The sequence below is a fragment of the Tamandua tetradactyla genome, chromosome 25, assembly GCF_023851605.1.
Source record: "Tamandua tetradactyla isolate mTamTet1 chromosome 25, mTamTet1.pri, whole genome shotgun sequence".
In the NCBI taxonomy this organism is placed as follows: Eukaryota; Metazoa; Chordata; class Mammalia; order Pilosa; family Myrmecophagidae; genus Tamandua; species Tamandua tetradactyla.
Window position 1 is genome coordinate 2818472 of NC_135351.1, and position 12444 is coordinate 2830915.

At 38.1% G+C, this 12444-nt stretch overlaps 1 pseudogene; it reads left to right on the forward strand.

Annotated features, from left to right (window-relative positions):
- The first annotated feature begins 214 nt into the window (after window positions 1–214).
- On the forward strand, window positions 215–2613 carry LOC143668687 (developmental pluripotency-associated protein 2-like; annotated as a pseudogene).
- The last annotated feature ends 9831 nt before the right edge of the window (window positions 2614–12444 follow it).

Genomic DNA, 12444 nt, shown 5'->3' on the forward strand with positions numbered 1-12444 from the left:
GCCACTACTGCAAAGAATGAAACAAAAAGCAGTCATTCAAATTAGTAGGTGTAGGGATAAATCAGAGCATTTACATTATACTAAGCCTTGCATTAATCACAGAGCACCTGTTCCTTAAATTAGTGATTATTTCCTCAAACATGCCATCATCAATTCCAACATTAAATTTAAAATTCATTTGCCTCAAAATAGAATTTAAGAACAGTATGGGACAATGGTGGAGTAGAGGTGTCCAGGACCAACTCCTCCTTGAAACAGCTGGTGGACAGGCAGGGATCGTATGAAACAACTGTTCTGGGGCTCCAGAGGCCAAGGGAGCCCTGCACAACAGACAGGGAAGAGCGAAAGGAGGAGGCTGAGAAACTGTGGTAAAGAGCAGTGAGAAGTTCCTCCAAGGTGGCTCCCAGTACCATCCCCCACCCTTGAGGGGGCATCTCCTAAGGACTGCAGGCAACAGTTCGCTGAAGAGTACCATCTGCTGCACAGGCCAGGAAGGGGCAGCTTTGGGGAGTCATCAGAGAGGCTCCTGAAGTCTTTTCTGACCTCTCCCTGCATCCATTAGAGCTGGTCTACCACCCCTTCATGGGTTCCTGGTCCCGTTTTGGCTGGAATATACTGACTTGGGAAACTCCTCTCAGAATTTTCCCTTCAGGCAGAAACAGTTAGAGGCAGTGAAAAGAGAGTAAAGAGCAAACAAACAAAACCACCACTATAGAAGCCAAAAAAAGTGGATCCATATTTCCAGGGAAGGAACAGAAGAAAACCTTCTCCTGGGGGTGAAATAATTACACAAATACGGAAATCTTAAAAATTGTACTGCAGATCCAGTGCAAGAATCAGATGAAGAAGAGCTGGAAAAATCTGATCCGTAAAACATGCAATTTTAAAATCTAGAAAAAGTTGAACCAAGTATAAAAGAAGAGCTTTAAGACAAAGCCAATCAACAACAAATCCCCAGGCAAGAGAGAGAAAAGTAAATTCATCAAGATAATCAGATGCCTTGACATCAGCAAAAAATTAAAAGCCATTTTAAGAAATAGGAGATATGACAGAGTTAAAGGAGCAAATTAAAGAGTCAGAGGAGATATAGAATTTGAAACACCTAATCAAAGTTTGGTCAAACAAGCCTCCTAACTCCATACAAAGAGATAGAGAAAAATGTGGGTAAAAAGATGAAGGATAAAAAAAAAATGACACTGGGTGAGCAAAAAGAAGAATTTGAACATACAAAAAAAAATAAATTATGTGAATGAAAGGCACAATAGAAGAGATTAAGATTCACTAGAGGTATACAACAGTAGATTTGAATAAGCAGAAGAAAGAATAAGTGAACCACAAGACAGGGGAATGAAGATCTTACAGACTGAAGAACAGTAAAGAAAAGAATAAGAAAAAAATGAGTAGGGTCTTAGGGATTTGTATGGCACCACGAAGTGCACAAGCATACATGCCATGGGTGTCCCAGAAGGAGAAGAGAAAGGAAAAGGGGCAGAAAGACTGCTTGAGAAAATAGTCACCAAAAATTTCCCAACTCTTATAAAAGACATAAATACACACTTCCAAGAAAAGCAATCCACTCTAAACTGAATAAATCTATACGGACCTACGCGGACACGTATGCTAATTAGGATATCAAATGCCAAAGATAAAGGGAATCCGGAAAACAACAAGAGAAAAGATTCATCACATAAAAGGGAGCCACGGGAGAGGGCTTTGTTACAGTAGGGCCGGGATGGAGTTTCTTCACCCTTGGGTTTGAGAGCAAAGAATGTCTCTGAGGAGGAAGTAGATGAGGAACATGTGATAATCACTTAGTTCCAATAAAAGAGGAACTTCAAGAAGACCATCAAATGGAACCAAGTACGTCTACTGCAGAAGTTAAACCAAAGAAGTCTAGGAAAAGGGATAAAGTTCCTCTTCCTCAATCCAAAGCTTGCTCAAAACCTAAAGTACCGGCGCTTCCCTTGCCAACCGTTTTGCCTCCAATTAATAAGGTACACCGGGACACTTTGTGGAAGTGGTGCCAGCATTTTAATTTGAGTACCGATGGCCCGAAAATAGAGGTTTATCTGAGACTCCAGCAACATGCTTACCCTGAGCAAAAACAGGATATTCCTGACACACCGTGGAAGGCCAAGTTGAAGTCACGTTCGAAGAATTGCAAGACAATGACCAAGACAGGAAAGAGTCAGAAAAAGGAGAAAGAAGAAATAACTAAAAAAATTGAAGTAATAACTTCTGCTCAGGAGGAAATGTTAGCATCATGGACAGGAATTGCTGCAAGAGCAGTTCAGCCTAAGACTGTGAATTCATGTCCCATACCTACTTCTGTTGAGACCTTTTTGCTGCAAGCCTCAGGTGTCAGATGGTGTGTGGTCCATGGCAGAGTTCTCCCTGCAGACACAAAGGGTTGGGTTCGCCTACAGTTCCATGCAGGTCAGGCCTGGGTACCTGACACTCCCAAGAGGATGATCTCTCTCTTTCTGTTACCAGCCTGCACTTTTGCATCAGCGGACGTAGAAGACAATATGTTGTGCCCAGAATGTGTGAAGAGGAACAAGAAGTTAATGAGAAGATTAATTTTAATTGGGAAGGAGAAGTGATCTGCTTTGAACACACCACCATCTCTATTTTTGGAAGGGCAATGTTTTAGTAAACAAAAAATGACTGAGTTCATAGCTAAATTGGCTTGCATCCAGATGATTAATGTGCTGTGTCCTAAACATCCTCAATGCTGCTTGCTTTTTTGCGTAAAAATGTGAATTTCTGGATTCTGGACTTTGGGTTTATCAAAAAGTGACTGCTGCTGCTACTTTTTATGAATTGGGTTTAGTAAAAGGTAATCCTGTCCACGTCAATTAAAATTTTCTCCATGTGTTGGTTCCATAGAAATTACTGCTAAAGGAGAGCTCAAGTACAGGAAATGTATCCATAAATATTTTAACATTCTGTGTATAGCTATATAGAATATGTTTTTGCTATCTTAAAAATCTTTATGTGGGTATATCCACAATATTTAAAAACTACTTGGATATATTATGAAATATTTCTCATTGTAATATTCACACAGTTAGCCTTGTTCAATCATACTGTGTGTGTGCATTTGTACAATGAAATTTCTACACGTGGATTTGTTAAATAAAATTTGTGCAAGTGGAATTGCTGAGTAAAAAAAAAAAGGGGGGGGAGCCACGGTAAGAATAAGTTGTGCTTTTTCATCAGAAAACATGGAGATGAGAAGCAGGAGTAGGATATGTTCAAGGCACTGAAAGATTGTAGTGAAATGAAGCTGGAAATGAATAACAGGTGGAGAAATTGTAAATTCACAAATATACAGAAGTTAAACACATTCTTAAACAATCAGTGGGTCAAAGATGAAATTATAAGAGAACTCAGTAAATATCTCAAGATGAATGAAAAAGAGAAAACAAAATAGCAAATTTATGGCATGCAGTGAAGGCAGGGTTGATGGAAATTCTAGCCCTAAACACCTACACAAAAAAGAAGAGCTAAAATCAAAGACCTAAGCTGCACACCTGGAAAAACAAGAAAAAAGAATAGCAAACAAATCCCAGAGCTACTAGGAGGAAAGAAATAGCAAAGATTAAAGCAGAAATAAATGAAATTGAGAATAAAAAACAATAAAGAATCAACAAAAGCAAAAGTCAGTTCTATGAGAAGATAACATTTATATACCCTCAGCTAGGCTGACAAAAAAAAAGAAAGTGCAAATAAATGAAATTAAAAATGAAAGGGGGGACATTACTACTGACCCTACAGAAATAAAAAGTATCATGAGAGGACACTATGAACAACTGTATACCAAGAAATCCAACTACTTAGATGAAATGAAAAAATTCCTAGAAACATACAAACAAATTACAATGACTGTAGAAGAAACAGAAGATCTCAGCAAACCAATTGCAAGCAAGGAAATTGAATTAGTCATCACATCAAGGAGAAAATCCTCCCATCAAAGAGAGAAACTCAGTACCAGATGGACTCACAGGTGAATTCTATGGATCATTCCAAGAAGAATTAATACCAATCCTGCTCAAACTCTCCAAAAAAATTGAAGAGGAGGGAAGACTACCTAACTCATTCCATGAAGCCACTATCACCCTAATAGTAAAGCCAGATAAAGATACCACAAGAAATGTACAGACCAACCTCTTTAATGAATTTAGATGCAAAAACCTCTACAAAATATCTACAAATTGACTCCAACAGCACATTACAAAAATTATACACCATGACCAAGTGGGTTTTATCTCAATGTAATACATCACATTAATAAATCAAAAGGAGGTTTAGGGTCATTTATATTACTAGAAGGAAAGTTAGAAAACAAAACATTGGACTGTATAGCCCAGCAAACCCTATTGTGGACAGTGGATTTTGGTTAATAGTACAAATATAAGAATGTTCTTTCATCAATTATAACAAAGTATGACACTATTACAAAGTATTAAAATAGGGTGATATATGGAAACAACTACGCCTAATGTAAACTATCACTATAATTAACTATAATATTTTAACGTTCTTTTATCGATTGTAACTGAGGTACCACATTAGCACAAAGTGTCACCAATAGGGGCATATATGGAATGCATTTTTACATGGCTTTTCTGTAAAACTACAACTTCTCTAATTAAAAATAATAATATAGTAATTTTTAAGACATTATGCTAGGTGAAAGAAACTAGACACAAAGTACTACATATTGTATGATTCCATTTATATAAAATTTAAATATAAATATTTTTAAATAGACAAAGTTAGACTAGTGGTTATGGAGGGTTGGGGAAAGATAGAGGGATTGAGGAATGACTAAAGGGTATGGGGTTTTTCTTTTTGGAATAATGAAAATGTTGTAAACATTGATTGTGGTGATAAATGAACAACTCTTGTTATACTAAAAACCATTGTACATTTTTGATGGATTGTGAATATATCTCAATAAAACTGTTTCATGAAAAATAGAATTTAACAGTGTTTACTTCAAACCACAAAACACATTTGATGAGTCTTCTAGCAACTGTGGAATTTTACAAAGTTGCAAATTAAAGTTGTGCTGCTGCTGCTTAACTTGTAGTTTTCATAATGCATAGACTACACAAGAAACTGATAGTATTGCTTTCCTCTTCATTGGGCAATTGCATGGCTGGAAGACAGGAGTAGGAGAAAGAGATTTCACTCTTTACCCTTTAATATGCTTTAACTTTTGAACCAGGTGGATTTATTACCTATTTAAAATATAAAAAAAAAATTTTTAATAAAACTAAAATTTAAAATCTAATTAAGAAATCCTTTCTCACATTACCTAAACCTTTGCTTAATTTTAAGACGTAATTTACAAGTGTCAGACTATTAGTCTGAGCAGCCAAAAACTTGAACATCAACAGAACCAAGAAGAGAAGGTGAAGGAACATGCGCTTCACCATGTGACAAGCTAAGGACCAATGATTGCCAGCAGCCAGCCCCAGGATGCCACAGCCTTTGGGAAGAAAGCATCATCTTCATGATGCCTTTATTTGGACTATTTTCCAGACTCAAAACTGTGAGCTAATAAATTCCCATTGTTTAAGCCAGCCCACTGAACGGTATTTGCTTGAGCATCCAAAGGAAACCAAAACGCCCTCTCAGAGAAAGGCCCTCCCATTATTTGATGTATGACCTCTATCTGTATTGTAGACCTGTTTTATCAGAATATTTTAAAATTCATTTTTCTGAGTTACCAGGGACAACCTACAGAGGTTGAAGGAGCTGGAGGCATCATGCAAGCCGGACACAGAATCTTCAGGTCCTGCAGAGACTGTGTGGACACAATACAGTCAGTAAGAATCTAATCTGAAAAAAATATCCAAGTCAGATTGTGATAAGAGCCAAGACTAGTTAGACTAGTGGTTATGGAGCCAAGAGTTAGACTAGTGCCCATGCCCCGGGACAGGTCTACTTCTTTGCTCTTGTATATTAGTTTGCAAGTTTAGGTTAACACTTTCTTTGGTTGCTTAATAACGCTCATTCAGAAAAAAGTTTCCAACCTTATTTTGGAGGAACTAAGAGATGAAAAGATGTGTTCATGTATAGGTCCACCCTGCTAGGGGGACCAAAGTGTTCCCCAGAGGCCAGGTTTGGAGATGGCCATAAGCCACAGTCCCAGCTGGAGGGCAGAAAAGGACCCGAGATGCTGGGACATTTAGAGCATAAGAACCAAAAAAGGAGAGATTTGGCTTCTGTGACCTTGAGCACCAACCAGTGGACATATGTATCCTGCAGAGCAAATTCATCATTGGCCATTTGAAAAATTTCCCTCCTGTGATGATTTAAGGTCAAGTGTCAACTTAGTCAGGTTTTGGTGTCCAAGTGTTTGGCCAAAGAAGCACTGGTCTGATTGTTACTCTGAGGACATTTTGTGGACTTAAATCATCAGTAAATTGATTGCATCAATGGCTGATGGCATCTACAATCAACTGAGATTGCCTTCAACAATGAGAGATGTCTCATCCAATCAGTTGAAGGCAGCAGCCCTTCTGTGTCTCCAGGCTGCTTCGTGGCACAGCCCATCATCCCCTGTGCTGCCTCCTGTATGTGCAATCTCCAGAGCACTTCAATGGTAAGAATCTACTTGCTCAAGAGATCAAAGCCCAGAGAGAAAGAAGAGGGATGCTCCTCTTCCTACTCCAGCTCCAGCCATTTTCCATAAGTACTGACAGTGGAAGTGTCCACTCCCTTCAGAACAGAATTCTTTCCTTGTCTACAGAAGTGTAGCCTTACTCAGAGGCCCCAATATGGTGCCCCATGGGGGCACAGCCTTCAACTAAGGTGGAGGAAGACAAACAATTTCCTTATCTAAACCCAAATTCATTTAAATAAGAGATAATGCTTCTCTCGCCACACATAGAGAAGCTATGGCAATACCATGCATCTGAGGCTCTCAGAGTACTCCATTAGCAAAATTGACTTGCCAAAACATGGGGAAATCTTTCTTTTTTAATACCTGAAGTAGGAAGGCTAGCCTAAGCAAAAAAAAAGAAAGAAAGAAAGAAAAAGAAACCATAGAATAAAATATTGATAAATTGGCTACATCAATCAATATTTAAAGTGTATGGAGGTGTTCTAGTTTGCTAGCTGCAGGAATGCAATATACCAGTGTTCAAATTTGCTAGCTGCCAGAATGCAACACACCAGAGACAGATTGGCTTTTAATACAAGGAGATTTATTTCGTTAGTTCTTCAGAGGAAAGGCAGCTAACTTTCATCTGAGGTTCTTTCTTATGTGGGAAGGCACAGGGTGATCTCTGCTGGCCTTCTCTCCAGGCCTCTGGGTTCCAACAACTTTCCCTGGGGTGATTTCTTTCTGCATCTCCAAAGGCCTGGGCTGAGCTGCGAGTGCTGAGATGAGGTACGCTGAGCTGCATGGGCTGTGCTATGTTGAGCTCTCTCATTTAGGCACCAGCCAATTAAATCAAACATCATTCACTGCAGCAGGCACACCTCCTAGCCGACTGCAGATGTAATCAGCAACAGAAGAGGTTCACATGCCATTGGCTCATGTCCACAGCAATAGAACTAGGCACTTTCACCTGGCCAAGTTGACAACTGAATCTAACTACCACAGCCAGAAACAGAATGGCTTTTAAAAAAGGGAATTTAATAAGTTGCTAGTTGATAGTTCTAAGGCTGAGAAAAGGTCCCAGTTAAAATGAATCTATAGAAATGCCCAATCTAAGGCATCCAGGAAAAAACACCTTGGTCCAAGAAGGTTGATGAAGTTCAGGGTTTCTCTCTCAAGTGGAAGGCACATGGCGAACACAAGGTTTCTCTCTCCTCTGGAAAGGCACATGGTGAATACAGCATCATCTATTAGCTTCTTCTCCTGGCTTCTTGTTTCATGAGGCTCCCCAGGAGACATTTTCCTTCTTCATCTCCAAAGGTCGCGCTGGCTTGGGAGCTCTCTACTTCTCATGGCTATGTTGTTCTTCTCTGCTCTCTCTGAATCTCTTTTTCTCCAAAATGCTTCCTCTTTTGTAGGACTTCGGAAACTAATCAAGACCCACTCAAATGGGTGGAGACACATTTCCCCCAATTCAGTTTAACAACCACTCTTGATTGGGTTACATCTCCAGGGAGATGATCTGATTACAGTTTCAAACATACAGTATTGAATAGGGATTATTCCGCCTTTACTAAATGGGATTTAGATTAAAACATGGACATACATCCTTTCAAACCAGCACGAGAAGGTTTAAAAAAAAAAGACAAATTACAATCTGGAGTAAACATATGTAATTAATATGAAATTAATATGAAAACTAAATCTACAATATATTAAAAGTGCCTCCCAATCAGTGTTTTTGCAATAGAAAAAACAATAGAATCCAATAAAAACAAATGGGCGAAGGGCATAAAAAGTAAATTCACTGAAAAAGAGAAACAGTGAACAAAAAATAAAAATCAATTCCAAATAGATTATAAATCTGAATGTGGAAGGTAAACAGTACTTTTAGATGAAAATAGAGAAGAATATTTTAAAGATCTTGGTGTGAGCAAAGATTTCTTAATCATGACACAAAAAGCATTAATCAATATAAAAGGGAAAATATTATAAGTTGGAAAATATTAGTGTGCTGGTTTGAAACTATATGTGCCCCAGAAAAGCCATGCTCTTCTAATCCTATATCCAATCTTGTGGGGGCAGATCTACTGCTTGGGTAGGATCTTTTGATTAGGTTGTTTCCATGGAGATGTGATCCCACCCAGAATTAAGATGTGGTCTTAATTCTTTTCCTGGAGCCCTGTCTGAAGAGAATACAAGGCAGAAAACATAGAGAGATATCAGAGTCAACACAGGGCAGAAAGATGAAATGAAGACACAGATGTCCAGAGATGCAGAAGGAGCTGAGAGAGCTGTTTGAACTAAGAAGCCAGGAAAGAAGTACAGCAGATGTCACCATATGCCTTCCCATGTGACAGAGAAACCCTAGATTCAATCAGCCTTTCCTGAGAGAAAAGATTCTCTTCTTGGTGCCTTGATTTGGGCATTTTCACAGCCTTATAATTGTAACTTGTAACTTAATAAATCACCTTTATGAAAACCAATCCATTTCTGGTATACTGCATTCTGGCAGCTTTAGCAAACTGAAACAATTACAATTAAGAAGTTGTCAAAATAATAAAACACTTGTAAGAGAGTGAAAAGGCAAAATAGAGTGGAAAAAGATATTTGCAATACATATTTTAACAAAGTACTCATAAACTTACAAATACTAAGATTCAGATTATAAACCAATAAGAAAAAAGGCAATGCAAAAGAAAAGTGTATTAAAAAGTCTTCACAAAAATGGATGTCCAAATGGCCAGTAAAAGTGGGGGAAATATGTTTATTTTCATCAGTCATGAAGGAAATGAAAATTAAGATTACAAAGAAATATCACTCCATGGTCTCCAGAATGAATAAAAAGACCAACCACATCAAGGGTTGATGAGAATGTGGAGCATGTGGGAGTAGCAATTGGTACAACCACTTTGCAAAACCATTTGGCCTGATCTACTCAAGTTTCACCTATATATACCATATGACCCAGCAATTCTGATCATAGGTGTATAACCAACAAATGCACACATATGCTCAGTAAAAAGTGTTACAAGAATATTCATGTAACAGTATTCAAAATATCCTAACATCGGGACTATCAAATGTCTGTCAACCTTATAGTAGACATAAGCTGTGACATATTTATGTAATAGAATACTATACAGCAATAAGAATGAACAAGCTATCGCTGTATGCATCGGCATGGATAAAAATCAGAAATGTAATGTTGAATGAAAGGAGCCCAACACATAAGAATTTATTTGAGGGCAGTGCAACGGTGGCTCAGCAGGCAGAATAATTGACTGCCATGCTGGAGACCCGGGTTCGATTCCCAGAGCCTGCCCATGCCCCTCCCCCGCAAATTATTTTGCATGATTCCATTATATGATGATCAAAAACAAAATCAATTCTGTTAGATGTGAAAATAGTGGTTAACTTTGGGGAGAGGTAGCGGCCTGCAGATGGCACGAGTGGGCTTTGAAAGGCTCGTAATACCGTATTTCTCTACCTGTGTTTGTTTTCTGAAAATTCAATGATTTTCACTTATGGTTTACTTTTCTCTATGCATGTTTTACTTCAATAAAATGTCAAAACCAGAGTGAAAGAAAAACAACTCATATTCCAATATCTCCAAGGAATCTTTCCAAAACCCCCTCTAACTGAGCCTGCCTCATCCTCCTTTGAAAGCTCAAAGTCCTTTGTATCTCTACTTTAAAGTAAAACTCAATCAAAATTAAAGAAGGCAAATGAAAACAAATTACTCTTCTCCCATCTCACCTCTTCAGAGATGGTATGATTTTAGTATTAGGGAAATAGACCCTCTCATATACTGATAATTGAAGGAAAAATAGGTACAACCTCTGTGGAAGGCAATTTGGCAATATCTTTTCTACTGCTATGAATTTTCATACCAATATGCTCTTACTTGTGCTTCAAAAACAAGTATATGACTGACTTTTACAGTGTAGTTTAAAATGGCAAAAAAAATAACCCACTAAATTTCCATCAGTAGAAGAATGGTTAAATTAATTATAGTCTTCCTGTAGAGAAGAATATATATTGCTGTTAAAATGATAAGAGGGGTAAGTAGATATTTGGCAAAATTTGCTAATGCACAGATTATTCCTGGAAAAAAAATGTAAAAAATCTCACCATGTAGTTACCTCTGAGAAGGACAGGCAAACTGAACTGGGGAGATTTTTCATGATTTTTTAACACTTAGCATTTTTTATCAGATGCATTTCTCAACTGTTCAATTACCTAAAAAAAAAAAAAAAAAAAAAACCCAAACACCAATGCTCCCACATCCCTTTCAAACAGAAGCAGGTAGTTCAGAATTAAATAGGGTTTATATATACACACTTACCAATTTTTAAATGGAGACCTTATGTTCGGGGTTTAATTATCTTAGTACAAAACTCATCCTAGTGAACGTTTCTTAAAATTTAAGGAAACCATTTATTCTCAAAATGTAGGGAAGTTAAATTTTAGGGACCCAACTTTACAGTCTTTTGGACACACAAAAAGAACAAAACTTGACCAACCTTGGTATTGTTTTTGTTGTTTTAATAGTAGAATGGATTTTTGCCAATTCCTCTCCACCCTGTCCCTGGGCTTATATCCAATAATAATAATGTTTGATGTTTATTGAGGGCTTACAATTTGTTAAGCACAGTGTTGAGTCTTTTATATATATCATCACCTTTAATAGTCTAGTAATTGTAGGGTCTTGGTACTGCTATTATCTCCATTGGACATATAAGGAAACTGGTAGGTAAAAAGTTTAAATCATGTTTCCATGCCTTGTTGCTATTAGGAATCAATTTAGCACTCTGTGAATCCAAACCCTGTGCTTTAAACCAGTATGCCAGGCTGCCTCTAGTAGCATTCAGGATGAGGATGGAGTTAAGCCTGCTGGTGAGAAACCCAAAAAGACAGCTAGACCACACGCTTCCTAAGTGCAGGGGTGGCAGATGCCTTGTTCACTGCTGTATCCCTAGCAGATTGCACAGGGCCTGGCACAAAGTACATAAATTATTTAATGAATTAACCCAACAGAATTTACTTAACTGGGAAAGCAAAAAAAGAGGATGAATGCCATAGGAACTGAGCATATAATGTCTCTCTGGCACTCGGAATAATTTAAAAATGACCACTGGCAAGCATGATGGCACATCTGGTGGTCTGCTTTTAAACCCCCAGTTCCCTGTGCTAACTAGTCATACATCAAACCACTATTTTTAAGGTGTTCTCTTAACTACTTACCACCAGTGAGTTAGTAATTGCTAACCATCAATGGCCACATGAAGCCAAGATGTTGTTTAAAGGAGACACCAAATATTTCAGTAAAAGCTGTCAACTTAGCATGTCTGCAGAATGAATATAAGCAGAAGCATGGATTGAGCTCTACCCCCTTCACTTGCCCCACAGAAAACTTCAAAGCAGGATCCTTATGTAGACTCTAAAAAATGCCATAAACACCTCCAATGGCTCATAAATCACATGGCACATCCACCTCATTTCTGGAACAAAGATGAGCATGCACACAGGCACACATACACACACATGCACACACACACACACACTGTCACATACACACTCGCATTCTTATCTAACCATTTCTCTCCTGTTCTAGTTTGGTAGCTGCCAGAATGCAATATACCAGAAACAGAATGGCTTTTAAAGGGGGGAATTTAATGAGTTGCTAGTTTACAGTTCTAAGGCCAAGAAAATGTTCCAATTAAAACAAGTCTATAGAACTGTCCAATCTAAGGCATCCATCCAGGGAAAGACACCTTGGTTCAAGAAGGCCGATGAAGTTCAGCGTTTCTCACTCAAGTGAG